Source organism: Macaca thibetana, chromosome 2, assembly GCF_024542745.1.
Source record: "Macaca thibetana thibetana isolate TM-01 chromosome 2, ASM2454274v1, whole genome shotgun sequence".
Taxonomy (NCBI): Eukaryota; Metazoa; Chordata; class Mammalia; order Primates; family Cercopithecidae; genus Macaca; species Macaca thibetana.
In genome coordinates, this window is record NC_065579.1 from 128,322,149 (window position 1) to 128,341,399 (window position 19,251).

The window sequence follows — 19,251 nt, forward strand, 5'->3', positions numbered from 1 at the left end:
CTCTGTACAAGGCTGGTTCCTTATCACACAGGACTTACTACAATGTCATCTCTTTCCAGGGGCCTTCTCTGACCCCTCCTCTAGTACCCTTACTCCAGACTCTCTTTGTACTATCTACCTCAGGTTTGGTCCTATAATTCATAGGACTGGGGAAAGAGTTCAAATGGAGGACCCTTGCTTCTCTACTCAATACCGGTCCAGTTCTGCCTCTTTCCAACTGATAGACCCTCAAGCATGTGCAAATGGACAATTCACCCAACCCCACATGTATCTAAGACCTCAGTTTCACACAACTGCTCCTTGGATATCCCTCAAATCTAGGGGGTTCCTACATACCTATAGCTGTCCCACAGGGTGAGAAAAAGGCCCTGGTTTTCCTTTTTTTAAGTGGCTGGGGATATTTGGACCTGGAATTTTGGGGCTCTGTGTCCCTGGAGCATTAGCTTTTGGTGATACATTCTCTTGGGCCACAGTGTCCTTAATCTGGGGAAAGAGGTGTGAGCAGAGGATGGTAAGAGCAAGGTTTTCTGAAGCATAGGGGAAGGAAGAAAGTTAGGGAGGCTATGATATGATGACAAATCTAATCTGTCACTTCTGTAATCAGAAACATCTGATTTCTTTACTTATATGTTTTCAAGCCATACTCCATAAAACATAAATTTCATTAAAGCAGATCTTGTCTATACTGTCAGCTGCTGCATCCTTAACATGTATGGCAATGCCTGGCACAGATAATTTGCTAAATTAAAATCTGTTGAATGGATGAATGAATGAATGAATCAGAACACCTTATGCAAAACTTGAAATGTGCTGGGAGCCCTTCTTGGTGCTTTGCATACGAGATCCCCTTCACTTCTTACAATAATCCTACAAGGAAGGTAGGAAATTTTCCACTTTACAATGGTGTGGAAAGGTTAAGCAATTTGCCCAATATTGTACAGCTAGGAAGAGGCTAAAAGGCTATCTTCTTTTTTATGATGAAACACTGAATGAGTGAGCATTTGAATATATAAATAACGATACAAGTGAGTAAATGAATGAATTAACAGTCAAGGCAGTATACTGGAATGAAAAATAAAATCTCTCCTTCATTCAGGTTTAAGAAAATAAGGCAAAATGTACAATCCAAATGCAGTCCAAAAGTATGTCATGTGGAAATGTTAATGTGGAAGAACTCACAAAAATAAGGCTTTTTTTTCTCAGCAGAATACACTTTTTAGAAAATTTCCAAGGAAGTTCAGAAATTGACTGCATTGCAAGATAGCAGAAGAATGTGCAGCATTTTGCTATCACACACAGTAAGGTACAAATAAGGGCCTATCAGATGGGCTCCAAACAAGCATCTCTCCAGCTGTGAAAAGAAGGCACTGCTTTGGGAGACTATGAAGGCTTTGGAAATTAACTAGAGGAAAAATCTGAACACATAGGAGAAGATCCCTAGCAGCCATCTCCTCTGGCTTTCCTGGTCCACTCAATACCTAGAATCAAGCTCCAGAAGATCAGTATGCTAACTGGTGACTTTTAAATAAAAATAAAATCAAACACCTGTGCATCAGGCAACATGAGCTGCTGGTTTCCACACAGATCCAGCTATAGGTCCAGCTTGCTCATAAAGATGGGTTCATTTCTCAGGTGAAATATAGAAAGGAGATTTATTAGAATAGCAGCAACATGATAAATGAATATTCTGCCAGCTTTTTCTTCCTCCTTTTATGTAAGTTGAATGCTGTCTCTAGTCACTTCAAGTGGAATTCTGATTTAAAAGAAAGAAGAAGAGGGCGGAGCAAGATGGCCGAATAGGAACAGCTCCAGTCTCCAGCTCCCAGCGCGAGCAACACAGAAGACAGGTGATTTCTGCATTTTCAACTGAGGTACTGGGTTCATCTCACTGGGGAGTGCTGGACAATCAGTGCTGGTCAGCTGTTGCAGACGGACCAGCGAGAGCTGAAGCAGGGCGAGGCATCGCCTCACCTGGGAAGCGCAAGGGGGAAGGGAATCCCTTTTCCTAGCCAGGGGAACAGAGACACACAACACCTGGAAAATCGGGTAACTCCCACCCCAATACTGCGCTTTAAGCAAACGGGCACACCAGGAGATTATATCCCACACCTGGCCGGGAGGGTCCCACGCCCACGGAACCTCCCTCATTGCTACCACAGCAGTCTGAGATCTAACCACAAGGCAGCAGCAAGGCTGGGGGAGGGGTGCCCACCATTGCTGAGGCTTAAGTAGATAAACAAAGCCCTGGGAAGATCGAACTGGGTAGAGCTCACAGCAGCTCAAGGAGGCCTGCCAGTCTCTGTAGACTCCACCTCTGGGGACAGGGCACAGCTAAACAATGACAACAACAACAACAACAACAAAAAAGCAGCAGAAACCTCTGCAGACGCAAGCAACTCTGTCTGACAGCTTTGAAGAGAGCGGTGGATCTCCCAACACGGAGGTTGAGATCTGAGAATGGACAGACTGCCAGCTCAAGTGGGTCCCTGACCCCTGAGTAGCCTAATTGGGAGACATCCTCCACTAGGGGCAGACCGACACCCCACACCTCACAGGGTGGAGTACACCCCTGAGAGGAAGCTTCCAAAGTAAGAATCAGACAGGTACACTCGCTGTTCAGCAATATTCTATCTTCTGCAGCCTCTGCTGCTGATACCCAGGCAAACATGGTCTGAAGTGGACCTCAAGCAATCTCCAACAGACCTACAGCTGAGGGTCCTGACTGTTAGAAGGAAAACTATCAAACAGCAAAACGCCATCAGTACGTCACCATCATCAAAGACCAGAGGCAGATAAAACCACAAAGATGGGGAAAAAGCAGGGCAGAAAAGCTGGAAATTCAAAAAATAAGAGCGCCTCTCCCCCTCCAAAGGAACGCAGCTCATCGTCAGCAATGGATCAAAGCTGGACGGAGAATGACTTTGACGAGATGAGAGAAGAAGGCTTCAGTCCATCAAACTTCTCAGAGCTAAAGGAGGAATTACATACCCAGCACAAAGAAACTAAAAATCTTGAAAAAAGAGTGGAAGAATTGATAACCAGAATAATTAATGCAGAGAAGGCCATAAACGAACGGACAGAGATGAAAACCATGACACGAGAAATAAGTGACAAATGCACAAGCCTCAGTAACTTACTCGATCAACTGGAAGAAAGAGTATCAGCAATTGAGGATCAAATGAATGAAATGAAGCGAGAAGACAAATAAAGAAAAAAGAAGAAAAAGAAATGAACAACGCCTGCAAGAAGTATGGGATTATGTAAAAAGACCAAATCTACGTCTGATTGGGGTGCCTGAAAGTGAGGGGGGATATGGAACCAAGTTGGAAAACACTCTTCAGGATATCATCCAGGAGAACTTCCCCAACCTAGTAGAGCGGGCCAACATTCAAATTCAGGAAATACAGAGAACGCCACAAAGATACTCCTCGAGAAGAGCAACTCCAAGACACATAATTGCCAGATTCACCAAAGTTGAAATGAAGGAAAAAATCTTAAGGGCAGCCAGAGAGAAAGGTCAGGTCACCCACAAAGGGAAGCCCATGAGACTAACAGCAGATCTCTCGGCAGAAACTCTACAAGCCAGAAGAGAGTGGGGGCCAATATTCCACATTCTTAAAGAAAAGAATTTTAAACCCAGAATTTCATATCCAGCCAAACTAAGTTTCATAAGTGAAGGAGAAATAAAATCCTTTACAGATAAGCAAATGCTTAGAGATTTTGTCACCACCAGGCCTGCTTTGCAAGAGACCCTGAAGGAAGCACTAAACATAGAAAGGAACAACTGGTACCAGCCATTGCAAAAACATGCCAAAATGTAAAGACCATCGAGGCTAGGAAGAAACTGCATCAACTAACGAGCAAAATAACCAGTTAATATCACAATGGCAGGATCAAGTTCACACATAACAATATTAACCTTAAATGTAAATGGACTAAATGCTCCAATTAAAAGACACAGACTGGCAAACTGGATAAAGAGTCAAGATCCATCAGTCTGTTGTATTCAGGAGACCCATCTCACATGCAGAGACATACATAGGCTCAAAATAAAGGGATGGAGGAAGATCTACCAAGCAAATGGAGAAAAAAAGAAAGCAGGGGTTGCAATACTAGTCTCTGATAAAACAGACTTTAAACCATCAAAGATCAAAAGAGACAAAGAAGGCCATTACATAATGGTAAAGGGATCAATTCGACAGGAAGAGGTAACTATCCTAAATATATATCCACCCAATACAGGAGCACCCAGATTCATAAAGCAAGTCCTTTGAGACTTACAAAGAGACTTAGACTCCCATACAATAATAATGGGAGACTTCAACACCCCACTGTCAACATTAGACAGATCAACGAGACAGAAAGTTAACAAGCATATCCAGGAATTGAACTCATCTCTGCAGCAAGCAGACCTAATAGACATCTACATAACTCTCTACTCCAAATCAACAGAATATACATTCTTCTCAGCACCACATCACACTTATTCCAAAACTGACCACACAATTGGAAGTAAAGCACTCCTCAGCACATGTACAAGAACAGAAATTATAACAAACAGTTTCTCAGACCACAGTGCAATCAAACTAGAACTCAGGACTAAGAAACTCAATCAAAACCGCTCAACTACATGGAAACTGAACAACCTGCTCCTGAATGACTACTGGGTACACAACGAAATGAAGGCAGAAATAAAGATGTTCTTTGAAACGAATGAGAACAAAGATACAACATACCAGAATCTCTGGGACACATTTAAAGCAGTGTGTAGAGGGAAATTTATAGCACCAAATGCCCACAAGAGAAAGCTGGAAAGATCTGAAATTGACACTCAAACATCACAATTAAAAGAACTAGAGAAGCAAGAGCAAATGCATTCAAAAGCTAGCAGAAGGCAAGAAATAACTAAGATCAGAGCAGAACTGAAGGAGATAGAGACACAAAAAACCCTCCATAAAATCAATGAATCCAGGAGTTGGTTTTTTGAAAAGAGCAACAAAATTGATAGACCGCTAGCAAGACTAATAAAGAAGAAAAGAGAGAAGAATCAAATAGACGCAATAAAAAATGATAAAGGGGATATCACCACCGACCCCACAGAAATACAAACTACCATCAGAGAATACTATAAACACCTCTATGCAAATAAACTAGAAAATCTAGAAGAAATGGATAATTTCCTGGACACTTACACTCTCCCAAGACTAAACCAGGAAGAAGCTGAATCCCTGAATAGACCAATAGCAAGCTCTGAAATTGAGGCAATAATTAATAGCCTACCAAGTAAAAAAAGTCCAGGACCAGATGGATTCACAGCTGAATTCTACCAGAGGTACAAGGAAGAGCTGGTACCATTCCTTCTGAAACTATTCCAATCAATAGAAAAAGAGGGAATCCTCCCTAACTCATTTTATGAGGCCAGTATCATCCTGATACCAAAGCCTGGCAGAGACACAACAAAAAAAGAGAATTTTGACCAATATCCCTGATGAACATCGATGCAAAAATCCTCAATAAAATACTGGCAAACTGGATCCAGCAGCACATCAAAAAGCTTATTCACCATGATCAAGTGGGCTTCATATCTGGGATGCAAGGCTGGTTCAACATACACAAATCAGTAAACATAATCCAGCATATAAACAGAACCAAAGACAAAAACCACATGATTATCTCCATAGATGCAGAAAAGGCCTTTGACAAAATTCAATAGCCCTTCAGGCTAAAAACGCTCAATAAATTCGGTATTGATGGAACGTATCTGAAAATCATAAGAGCTATTTATGACAAACCCACAGCCAATATCATACTGAATGGGCAAAAACTGGAAGCATTCCCTTTGAAAACTGGCCCAAGACAGGCATGCCCTCTCTCACCACTCCTATTCAACATAGTGTTGGAGGTTCTGGCTAGGGCAATCAGGGAAGAGAAAGAAATAAAGGGTATTCAGTTAGGAAAAGAAGAAGTCAAATTGTCCCTCTTTGCAGATGACATGATTGTATATTTAGAAAACCCTATCATCTCAGCCCAAAATCTCCTTAAGCTGGTAAGCAACTTCAGCAAAGTCTCAGGATACAAAATTAATGTGCAAAAATCACAAGCATTCTTATACACCAGTAACAGACAAACAGAGAGCCAAATCAGGAATGAACTTCCATTCACAATTGCTTCAAAGAGAATAAAATACCTAGGAATCCAACTTACAAGGGATGTAAAGGACCTCTTCAAGGAGAACTACAAACCACTGCTCAGTGAAATAAAAGAGGACATAAACAAATGGAAGAACATACCATGCTCATGGATAGGAAGAATCAATATTGTGAAAATGGCCATACTGCCCAAGGTAATTTATAGATTCAATGCCATCCCCATCAAGCTACCAATGAGTTTCTTCACAGAATTGGAAAAAACTGCTTTAAAATTCATATGGAACCAAAAAAGAGCCCGCATCTCCAAGACAATCCTAAGTCAAAAGAACAAAGCTGGTGGCATCACACTACCTGACTTCAAACTATTCTACAAGGCTACAGTAACCAAAACAGCATGGTACTGGTACCAAAACAGAGATATAGACCAATGGAACAGAACAGAGTCCTCAGAAATAATACCACACATCTACAGCCATCTGATCTTTGACAAACCCGAGAGAAACAAGAAATGGGGAAAGGATTCCCTATTTAATAAATGGTGCTGGGAAAACTGGCTAGCCATAAGTAGAAAGCTGAAACTGGATCCTTTCATTACTCCTTATACGAAAATTAATTCAACATGGATTACAGACTTAAATGTTAGACCTAATACCATAAAAACCCTAGAAGAAAACCTAGGTAATACCATTCAGGACATAGGCATGGGCAAGGACTTCATGTCTAAAACACCAAAAGCAACAGCAACAAAAGCCAAAATTGACAAATGGGATCTAATTAAACTCAAGAGTTTCTGCACAGCAAAAGAAACTACCATCAGAGTGAACAGGCAACCTACAGAATGGGAGAAAATTTTTGCAATCTACTCATAAGACAAAGGGCTAATATCCAGAACCTACAAAGAACTCAAACAAATTTACAAGAAAAAAACAAACAACCCCATCAAAAAGTGGGCAAAGGATATGAACAGACATTTCTCAAAAGAGGACATTCATACAGCCAACAGACACATGAAAAAATGCTCATCATCACTGGCCATCAGAGAAATGCAAATCAAAACCACAATGAGATACCATCTCACACTAGTTAGAATGGCAATCATTAAAAAGTCAGGAAACAACAGGTGCTGGAGAGGACGTGGAGAAATAGGAACACTTTTACACTGCTGGTGGGATTGTAAACTAGTTCAACCATTATGGAAAACAGTATGGCGATTCCTCAAGGATCTAGAACTGGAAGTACCATATGACCCAGCCATCCCATTACTGGGTATATACCCAAAGTATTATAAATCATGCTGCTATAAAGACACATGCACATGTATATTTATTGCAGCACTATTCACAATAGCAAAGACTTGGAATCAACCCAAATGTCCATCAGTGACAGACTGGATTAGGAAAATGTGGCACATCTACACCATGGAATACTATGCAGCCATAAAAAAGGATGAGTTTGTGTCCTTTGTAGGGACATGGATGCAGCTGGAAACCATCATTCTCAGCAAACTATCGCAAGAACAGAAAACCAAACACCGCATGTTCTCACTCATAGGTGGGAACTGAACAATGAGATCACTTGGACTCGGGAAGGGGAACATCACACACCAGGGCCTATCATGGGGAGCGGGGAAGGGGGAGGGATTGCATTGGGGGTTATACTTAATGTAAATGACGAGTTGATGGGTGCAGCACACCAACATGGCACAAGTATACATATGTAACAAATCTGCACGTTATGCACATGTACCCTAGAACTTAAAGTATAATAACAAAAAATAAAAAAATAAAAATAAAAGAAAGAAGAAAAAAGGAGAGAAGGAGATGGGAAGAAAAAAAAAGAGGGGTTGTTATCTCTGGCTGGAAACAAGAAATGTCTAGAAATGCACTTCCTAGAGCCCACTAATGTCTTTACCCCAGACTTGACTGATTTTCATTGGAATTTTAGTTTCGTTGCTTCCCTGTGATCTCATTAGGACATCGTGATTTATGTGCCTCCATTACAAGAGCACCAGTTGTTAGTCTTATTCTCACCCAGCCTCACCTTACCTCCCAAAAAACAGTTAAAAATTTTTAAAATAACTTCATGCAAAGTTTATACACACACACACACACACACACAATACACGTACACTAGATATATACACATACACACACACACACACACACACACACATATATATTTGGTTACTTTTTATTTGTAATTATTGTTTTTATTTTTCTATGTCATAACTCCATGCAGCCATTTGAGAAAATTAAGATAATTCAGTGGCAAACTATGTGAAGGTGGTCCAATGTTCAATACTCTTGTTTGCAGTCTGTTAGCATTCTAATCTCCAGAATTATTTTATTACTACTGCTATGACTACCACTACAATCATCATCCTTATAGTGATTATTAATCACAATGATTATTAATGATGATAACAATCCTTACTTCTTTTTTGATTTCATCTTTCTCTTCTTGCACATCTATTTTCATGGTTGCCTGTTTCTGCTGCAGTAGTTTTTGTTCTTCAGAGTGTTTGCTTAACTGCTTTTCCATTTTAATGGTGAGTTTTATCTTATTACATTATGTGATGGAGCACTGATATACAGTTTTTTCATGAAATAGGCAATGAAGAAATATCATATGACCCCCAACCTCAACTCTCCATCTCCTTCCAAGTCACTTCAGCTTCATTCTCCAGAAAAGCAGAAAACTTGAAATGTTTCATATATTTCATTCAAATTATTTTACATACGTGCACACACAAATATTTTTACACAGAGGGGCATATATTATGCAAAATATTCTGAAAGGATCTTGTTTCATAGAACCCTACAATGTATGTCTTTCCATGTCATGAGTAGTTACCTCATTCGTTTTACCAATTTTTCTTTTCTGATGTAAGGTAGCATCAACTTATAGTCAACAATTTTAAAATCAGATTTTTATTCTTGGATTTTGAAACTACAAATGAATGCATGTTCATTTTCGAAGTAAAAATTATATAGATATATATTGACTGCCCCCTCCTCAATTTTATCCCTTTGTAATACCAATGTTATTCATAGGTTAATGGGTTAGCAAGGAATGAGAATGCCCACTTTTATAAAGACTTATCATCATTGAAGGTTATCAATCTTTGATTTTTCTAGCTGGATGGGTGAAAAGATGTTCTCACTTTTCCCTAAAGGCATCTTTTACTAGTTATTTACATTTACTATTCTATAATTTTTCTTTTGAGTACTTTTGTCTACCTAATGTTGAATTGCTTTTTTTCAATTTATATGTGCATGTTTTACATGAGCAATACTATTCCTTTTTTTGCATTTAGATGGTTACTCACTCTCCATTGTTTGTCTTTTAAGTTATGTTGGGTATCTTTGTCATGCTGAAATTCTTAATTTTCTGTATATACAGAGAAAATACCCGAAATTTTAATTTAAATGTTATATAAAATAACATTTTAATGTCATGTAAAATTCAGGCACCAATTGTATGTTTCCTTAACTTCATCTCAATGTATTCTTTATTTGTTCCTTTTCAGATTCTTGGGAAGTGAAGCTCCTCCTATTTGCAAAGAAAAACTCCTTCCCTTGAAATTTAGACATACAACATCCCTACCTCGCATCCTTTTGAACCTATGGTTGCTTGAGATAAAGTTTTTTGTTTTAATGTTCATGTCGTAGAAATATTTTTGTGATTTTATACTTAAATTCTACTTATATTCATTGTAACCAGAAACTCTTAACTCTAATTGTACATTTTGGGAAGTATTGAGATTGTGAGCTATTATAAGAACATTTACATGACTGTTCTATGGAAACTTTTAAAGCAAATGTGCTCTCCTTTTACATCATACAGAATTATGTACAAATATATTTATATATACATAACTATCTTTATGTATATCAGACACATATAGAATCCATTTCTGTAATCGTTATATGTGTCTTTACTTCTGTTGTGGACTTAGATAAGTGAATAAAATTGTCTACTTATTTCTTCTGTTGCGTTGCTTTATAAATGTTGACTGCATGCTACTTGGTATATAGACCTTTATACATGTAAAATATTTATTGTGAATTTTACCTCTTTATATCTGTTATGAATGCCGACTTCTTCAAACATAAGTTTACCTACTTTTGTAGGGTGTGTGTGTGCGTGTGTGTGTGTGTCTGTGTGTGTGTGTTTGTGTTGGTACTGAGCATTATTTCTGTTTAGCCATTTGACTAAAACCAAAACAAATGAGATATTATGGTTATAGTAAGTGTGTACGTGTGTGTATGTGTGTGCATGTGCACGTGTGTGTGATCATCTCCTGATTATTCAACTTTGCACTTTAATTGTACTATATTGTTATTTGACTTTACAAAACTTTAGTAAAAATAATATGACATAAAACTTGTCTCATCTCTTTTATTTCTAAAGAATTCTAAATATTTAACACTATTAAAATCTTCATGCAAATGTAATTTGTAACATAATGACAATTAACAAATTAATAGCAATTATGAGCTTATAAAAAGGTAAATTTGTCACTGGTGGTTCATAAATCATTATATTCATGTCTTATGGATTCATCCAAGGGCAGGGGTGACCTTCTTGGTGGGTAAACTGGATGACGTCTGCATGTATTCTGCATAATGGAATATTCCCCTTTCTAAAAAAAAAGAAGTCTAGCCTACTTGGAGTATTCTTTCATTCTCTAATAGATAGATCATATGAACTGGTATAAAATGTAATGTATTACAAAAGTAAGCATAGTCAGTTTAAAATAAACTATACAAAATTAAAAATTTTTAACATCTTTATATTTTATCACATTGACTTCCACTTTTTTCAAGTTTTGTTACTACTTTGGTTTGATTTTGACGTCGTCTTTCATACCAAATCTAAGATAAATGTTTTTTGACCTATTCAAATACTGGGTTTATGTTGACTTTTAAACTTTGAACTGAAAGTTAGATACTTCATTAGTGATTGCTTCTATTTTCACTGCCATTTTTCTTTCCGAATTTTATTTGTCATTTACCATTCTAATTTTGATCTTTCTTTAGCTCGGTATGGCCCGTTGTTACGGAAGTTTCATTATAGAATCCACCTTATTACAACAATTCGTCTTTGAATGCTTACTCTCAATAGATTATGAAGTTCTTCTTTGTAATTTAGTTTTGATTTTTTTTGTTTTTCACATTCTCTTTCATTTGGTTTTCATAGCAAATATTCTATTAAAATCTCTGTAAAATGTGCACACTGAAATCCCTGTGCCTGTATCTTGCTAATGTTGAGAAATACAGATATACTCAAGTCAATTAGACAACAATTTCAAGGAGAAAATCCGTCATTCCAGGTCACAGGTTTTATATTCCTTCTAAAGTCTGATCGGTATAAGAATGACCAGCCTGATGACAAGAGTTCAGAGAACGATCTTAATTATTGCCTTCTTACTTTTCTTATCAATCCATTTTGGAGGTTCTTAGCTGCTGAGTCAGTTATTTAATAAGGCTTTTAGATAGAGCATTTAGTGGTATTTCCAAGGTTAATAAAATATGAAATACGAACAAGAAGGAAAAGAGTTCTTACTCGGACTACTTTTGGAATGCAATGAGATTCTAAGTTTATGAGTCTGTCTCCTTTAAAAAGCTGAGTAGCTGATTACATGTTTGACTATAGGCTTCTGCTGTCTCCCAAGATGAATAATCAGCTACAGATTTACCTCTATTTATTTATTTATTTATTTATTTATTTTTTGAGACAGAGTCTTGCTCTGTTGCCCAGAATGGAGGGCAGTGGTGTGATCTCGGCTCACTGCAAGCTCCGCCTCCCGGGTTCATGCCATTCTCCTGCCTCAGCCTCCCGAGTAGCTGGGACTACAGGCGCCCGCCATCACACCCGGCTAATTTTTGTATTTTTAGGGGAGATGGGGTTTCACCGTGTTAGCCAGAATGGTCTCGATCTCCTGACCTCGTGATCCGCCCATCTCGGCCTCCCAAAGTGCTGGGATTACAGGCGTGAGCCATTGCGCCAGGCCCTAAAAATTTTCCAACATGGAACACATTTCATTTCCGTTTCTTTTGTTTAGGGACTACAAATTTTGGAGATACTTTAAAACAGAGGAGATAAAGTTTTAGAGCACAAAGAAGGAGAAACATAATTGCCTCTATTTTAGAGGTTGGACAATTGGAGCCCAGAGAGGCTACTTCACTTGCTAATCAATGATAAGATTGATATAGCACTTAGATCTTTAATTCTTATTGAATATTTGGCACTCAAATAGAAAACGAAAAATATCAGAAGCTATTACCGCTGAAGATAATTTTTTTTAAAAAATCTGTGAGTGATGATATCATTTGTAATCTCTTAGCAAATTATATTTAGCTCAAGACGTAGATATTGATCAGGTTTTACTTTTTTTTTTTGAGACAGAGTCTCGCTGTGTTGTCCAAGCTGGAGTGCAATGGCAGGATCTCAGCTCACTGCAACCTCCGCTTCATGGGTTCAAGCGATTTTCCTGCCTCAGCCTCCTGAATAGCTGGGATTACTGGCATGTGCCACCATGCCTGGCTAATTTTTGTATTTTTACTAGAGTTGGGGTTTCACCATGTTGGCCAGGCTGGTCTTGAACTCTTGAACTCCTGACCTCATGATCTGTCGACTTCGGCCTCCCAAAGTGCTGGGATTACAGGCATGAGCCACCGCGCCTGGCCGGGTTTTACTTTCAGTTAGTAGCTTTTCTTATTCTTTACTACTACCATATTAGAAAATTCCAAATCGCAATTAGTTCTGTTACAAATGATACCAACCTTTCTGTGCATCTGGTTGATAGTTCCAGATAATCATGTGAAATATAAACACAGAATGAAAGGAGTTCTCAATGAAGACTACTTTTGGAATGCCAGGCAATTCAAAGTTGATGAGCGTATTTCCTCAAAAAGCTGTATAGCTGATTATTTACCTTGGAAGTTAGCAGAAGATGGATTCTTAATTCACCACTTGATTATACTTACATATTAAAATAATTCAGTTATGCTTTACATTTGAATATCATTTAAAAACATTTCTTAAAATATACTGTTAACTTATTTTTGTGATCTGTGAAGAAAATAACCTAAGTTGGGAAGAGTTAAAATCTTTGTAGTTGAGCTGTTTACTCCATGGTTTTGTCCTCTTAATATATTTAAGCTTCTACATTAAAAAAAAAAAGCAAAACGATAACGACAACAGCAACACAAAACCCAGAGATGCTAGCTTTGGCCCTAAAGTAATAGGTTCAATGTATTCATAATATTGAGTGTATTTCTGACATATGCCACTAGAGCAAGTGACTTAAAATCATAGCCAGATCCTCTTCTTATTAGTACCGCAAAAGAATGGTTTTATATCATCTTTCATTTCAAAATTGCTGTCTGCACAACTTCTCTTGAAAGCCATCATACTTCAGAGTAGAAGATAAGAATCTTACGTTCATTCTTCCAACCTCATATCACCATTTGTGTATTTTTTTAAAAATTTGAAGTCAGTAAAATTACTTTTTATTCACCAAAAAATTGGTAAATAAAGCATGAATTGACATGGCACAAATCCTTTTCTTCGCAAATCAAAACCCACCCTTACTGCATATAGATGGTTGGACTCCAACAGGACAGATCTGAATGCATATTTTCTGGATGCTGCTCGTAGATGACAAAATCTATGCTGCTCATAGATGACAAAAAAGAATTGTGAACCAATAGATACATCTCTTCTCCTATAGCTTGGATAAACAGAATAAAACTTGTCAAGCACTTCTCCCTCATTTATGTACTACATTTATGCCAAGAGCAACTAATTCATACCCTCTCCATCAGCAGCATCACCGAAGTCTAAAGTGAAATATCTACAAGCAGATGCACCAGAGTGTAATTGCTCTTCCACAATGTATGCCATTGATATTTTGGAACATCTATCAGTGTTATTTGATAAGGGAATTTTGCCAATAGCTCATTCTGCTTTCCTTGTGATCATACTATTTGTCATTAACATGGCAGCTTCTTTTATTAGCTTCTTGGCACTAGTATGACTTGTACCTGTGTTTTGCTAAGATGAATGCAGCCTTGAAAGATGTCTCTGCAGCTCTGGTCTTTTTTCCAGCACTGACAACAAAAGTCATCAATCTTGCATCAGAAAGCATGATTTTGAGCTTATTCAGGAGAAACAGAGAGGTCACTCAGCTTTGAAGTGAACAGTTCTATGGCTTTGCTCCAGCACTGGATAAAGTTTTATAATGAAGTTTTATACTGTTTCCTGGTGTTATTACATGCAATTTTAAAGATATTTATCTTTACACTTGCCATCTACATTTTAATTTTTTCAGTGTAGATAAAAATTTGCTTAAGATTCATTTTTTTAGGCCGGGTGCGGTGGCTCAAGCCTGTAATCCCAGCACTTTGGGAGGCCGAGACGGGCGGATCATGAGGTCAGGAGATCGAGACCATCCTGGTTAACACGGTGAAACCCCGTCTCTACTAAAAAAGTAGAAAAAAAACTAGCCGGGCAAGGTGGCGGGCGCCTGTAGTCCCAGCTACTCGGGAGGCTGAGGCAGGAGAATGGCGTGAATCCGGGAGGCGGAGCTTGCAGTGAGCCGAGATCTCGCCACTGTACTCCAGCCTGGGCGACAGAGCGAGACTCCGTCAAAAAAAAAAAAAAAAAAAAAAAAAAAAGATTCATTTTTTTAGCACAATATCCATTCATATTATAGATTTGCACTGTAGCACCAGTTACTGTTTATATTGGTAATACTTTGTGAGTTGTAGTATTTATGTTCCAATTTCAGTATTACTTTTATATATCAATGAACCCCTTCTTTGACTTAAACATATTTGTGGAATAAGAATATAACATATACAATAGGAATAAAATGCAAATTTAACAGTTAGCTGCATGTTTGCTAAGATGAACTGATCGTCAATCTTGGTGAAACATACAAAACCCTACAATGTAATGGGAAGTCTGGGACTAATACAATAAGACTTACATCCTACATCTGCGAAATGTACATAAAAATAAATTTATTTACCTCTCCCAAAAATCTCTGAACCATCTGTAATAGGAGTTACACAAAGACCACCAGATCAGAGACCTAGTGGAGAACTCTACTTTGAGAAACTCTATTGCTGAGCAACGAATGGTCCATTCCACAGACCTGTTCTCACCCTAAGTCTTGCCATCTTTGAGGGAAGATAAGATGAATATATGAGGGAATGACCATATCAGTCTGCAAGGTGTTTGCAGGCTCCATTCTTTCGCTCTCTCTGATTCCAATCTTTTCATCTTTACCTGTGTTTCACCATTCTGATGAGAAGTTCTCTAAAGCATCATTTATTGCATATTCACTGGATGCTTCATTCTGAATTTATATAAAAGTATATGTTAGTTGTAGGAAGACCCCCTGGAACTATTGCTATGGAATAAAAGATGAAATGCTCCTGATTATTGTAAATACAAAATTGCATGCAGGATTGTGTAAAGGCAATGCCAGCTTGGACTGCCAGAATGAGCCAAGAGCGCATGATGTGCTTCCCCCTGCAGAGAGCTTATGAATGGATGTGCCGTCAGGGAGGTTTCACATCACCAAGATTCCTATCCCAGAAAAGCAGATGTTCAATAGCTCTGGGAATGGAATGCAACCCTTGTGGAGAGCCTATAAACGGACAGGGCGGGGGGCGGGCACCTGTCCATGTGGATAAGATAGGGCTATGAAGACCCTCATCTTGCCACAGCTCTTCTAGGCCTCTTTAGGGTTCAGGCATACTCCCTTCTGAGAATTTCTGGTCTAACTGGTTGTCTAGCTTCACATCCTGTTACTAAGGATTCCTTGTTATCAGCTTTTGCTGCAACTGTTGCTGCTGATTAATATCTTGTTAATCATAGGTTATGGAAAGACTATGTTTCTGTTTTAAGCCTCTGTTAAAAATTACTGATGCACACAATATATTGTAAATTCTTATCTCTGTATACTGTACTTCTGGATACAGATGTTGTGTTAAAGAATTATTTCATCCCCATGTGACCATCTCACCTCATAATCAAATGACCCTAAATCCCTCACTAACCTACCCCTGCCCTCACTAAACTTAATAAAAAATGCTGGCATATCCAGTGCATTGTTTGCACCATGGGAGCAGAAGGCGGTGACACCCCTGGACCCAGCTTTCACTATCTTGTGTGTGTCTATTATTTCTCGACCTGCTGATCTGCCTGGGAACAAAGAGAGAGCCCAGTTGCATTGTGGGCTGCTGGCCAGATCCTGCAATAGTTAGTCATAGTAACCTTAAGTTTGTATTAAGCCCATTTCAGAGATAAGAAAACCGAGGTTTAGAATGTTTTAATAACCCAGGTTTTTTGAATTCTAAAGCCTGTGTCATTGGCCTACATGCTTACTGCTTTGTGAGAATACAAATAAAAATTCATTTTCCTTTCTTGCTCCATAATCTTCAATGATTCACCATTGCCTACAAAAACAGGGCATTCAGATCCTTGGCTAATCTGGCCTTCACCTGCTTTTCTAACCCAGTCTCCCACATGGACTGACCACTGGGCCCAAAAGCATCAGGTCCTTCCCTGCTCTCATGCTTAAGCCCAGAGACTTCCCTCTCACTAGGTCTACATTCCTGGTTTTGTCTACCTACCAAAATCTAACCCACTTTGCCTACCTCTGCACCCAGGTCTTACGGCATTCCCTGATTCTCCCAGGTTACCACTTATTATTTCATGAGAGGCAGTGGGAAGGCATGAGAATAACACCTGAAAAGTTATGTTCACACCAAAATTGTCTGGTTCAGTGATGGTCAATAAATGGTCAACCAACAATTCACAAGAGAATCATCTAGAAGTGCTTTTAAACATGCAGATTTCAAAGTTTCTTTCCAGACCAACTGCTGGGGTGGAATGCTGTATCTGAGTTTTCAAAGAGCATCCAAATTAGTCTTTTGTGTCTTAAAATTTGAGAATCTCTGTCGATACATATGTATACAAAGGATGCTGGTGTGAACACTAACACTGTAGCTTCATGAAGATTTGAGAATCACATAAGTTGGAAAATGACTTCTGAAGTACCATTGGTACCAACAGTCGAAATTGTTTATTTTTCAGAGAAGGAAGGATTGGCTAAGTAGTGGGGCAGTGGGGAAAAGTGAAGCTCTACCTGCCTCGACATCCTGAGTCTTATTCTATTTCTTCCGGTTATCTTCCCTGAATCCACTAACCTTTTCTTCTTTGGACAGCATCTTTTATTTTCTTATTACAAATTAGTATATATTTCTGTAGAAAAATTAAGCATGCAAAAAAGTTTATGTTAAAACTGAAGACTAGTTACTATTAAATTTTTGCTTTATTTATTTCCATTTTCCCCCTAGGTAAGCATATATATTTTTTTAAAGTACTGAATCAGATAATGACTATATAGGGAACTTATACTCTCTTTTTAATTCTCTTAATGTTACTAACATTGACATCGCTCATATCTTAAATTGCTCTTTGAAATCAAAATTTTAATAGTCACAGAGCACATCTTGGGATTGTTTTGTTTACTAGTATTTGTGTAGTTCTTGGCATAGTGCCAGGCATATAGTAGGCACTCAATAAAAATATTTTGAATATTGTTACTTAGCAATTCAACTTTCTTTTTGTTTTGATGGAGTCTCACTCTGTCACCAGGCTGGCATGCAGTGGCACGACCTTGGCTCACTGCAACCTCCACCTCCTGGGTTCAAGCAATTCTCCTGCCTCAGCCTCCTGAGTAGCTGGGACTACAGGTGTGCACCAGCATGCCTAGCTAATTTTTGTGTTTTTAGTAGAGATGGGGTTTTACCATGTTGGCCAGGATGGTCTCAATCTCTTGACCTCATGATCTGCCCGCCTCGGCCAGCAATTCAACTATTGATGCATGTTTACATTGTTTCCATTTTCTTCTCTAATTATCAATAACACTGCAATTTCTAAGTCTAATAACTTCAGTCAGTTGAATCCCCAAAAGTGGTATTTGTTGTATTATATGACTCTATATGACTCTGTCTCTCTTTCTTTCTATATATAGTAATATATATGTATATATATACACACACACACATATATATACACACATAGCCTTTAATATACTTTCTAATTTTATTTCACAAATATTGTTCTAATTTTGTTCTTGCACCATCAGTATATGAATGTGCTTAATTCATTTTACTTTTCCAGCTTTGAGAAATCTTTTTAAAGTCCTTGCATTAAATGCAGAAAAGAAATATCTTTTTATAGTTATCCCACTGTGATGTTTGATTTTCAGTCTGTATCTTCTTGTAGCCTCTTGGAATTCCTGAGATGAAAGGTAGGGAAAAGACTTGTGATTTTTTAAATCTCTTTACTTAACAAATCAATAAATATTCACTGAGTGGTATACATCTGGGATATAAATTTGGGGACTACATGATAGTTGAGATATAATTTGTATCCTTACATAATACATAGTCTAATAGGAGAAATACAACTCATAAAGTATATAATATCATAGATAAGAGATAATGCTATTTTATAGAAAATGAAAGAAAGGAGTGATTCTATTCTGCTGAGGCATCTAAAAAGACTCTGTGGAGAAATTAGCCTTTGAGCTGGCTGTGGAATGGGTGGGGTTCTGGCAAGAGCAGGGAGAATACACAGCGAATGAAGTAGTGGCCAAGAAAACATGCCAGCAAGTATAGGAAATGGGTAGCCTAAAGTGTGAAATGGGAAATAATATTGGGAAGGTAGAAATAATGGGAATGTGGTCCTTAATGCCGGGCTAAGGATTTCATAATGAATTAAGTTAATGACAATTGACTTTAAAGAGGTAAATAACAAGAACAAAAACAGCCATAATATAGCACCAACAGCAAGTACTTATTAAGTCTTTAATGTGTGTCAGACACTATGAAAGTTATTGCGTTGATATTTTCCCCTTCAATATTCACCTCAACCCTATGAGATAGGTGTTTTATCCTTATTTTTTGGTAAAAAGAGATTAAGTGTATTACTCCATATCGGTAAGAACAAAGTTGGGGTTTAAACTCAAGTGTGTTGGACACCATAGCTGATAATGGAAGGAAGGAGGGAAGGA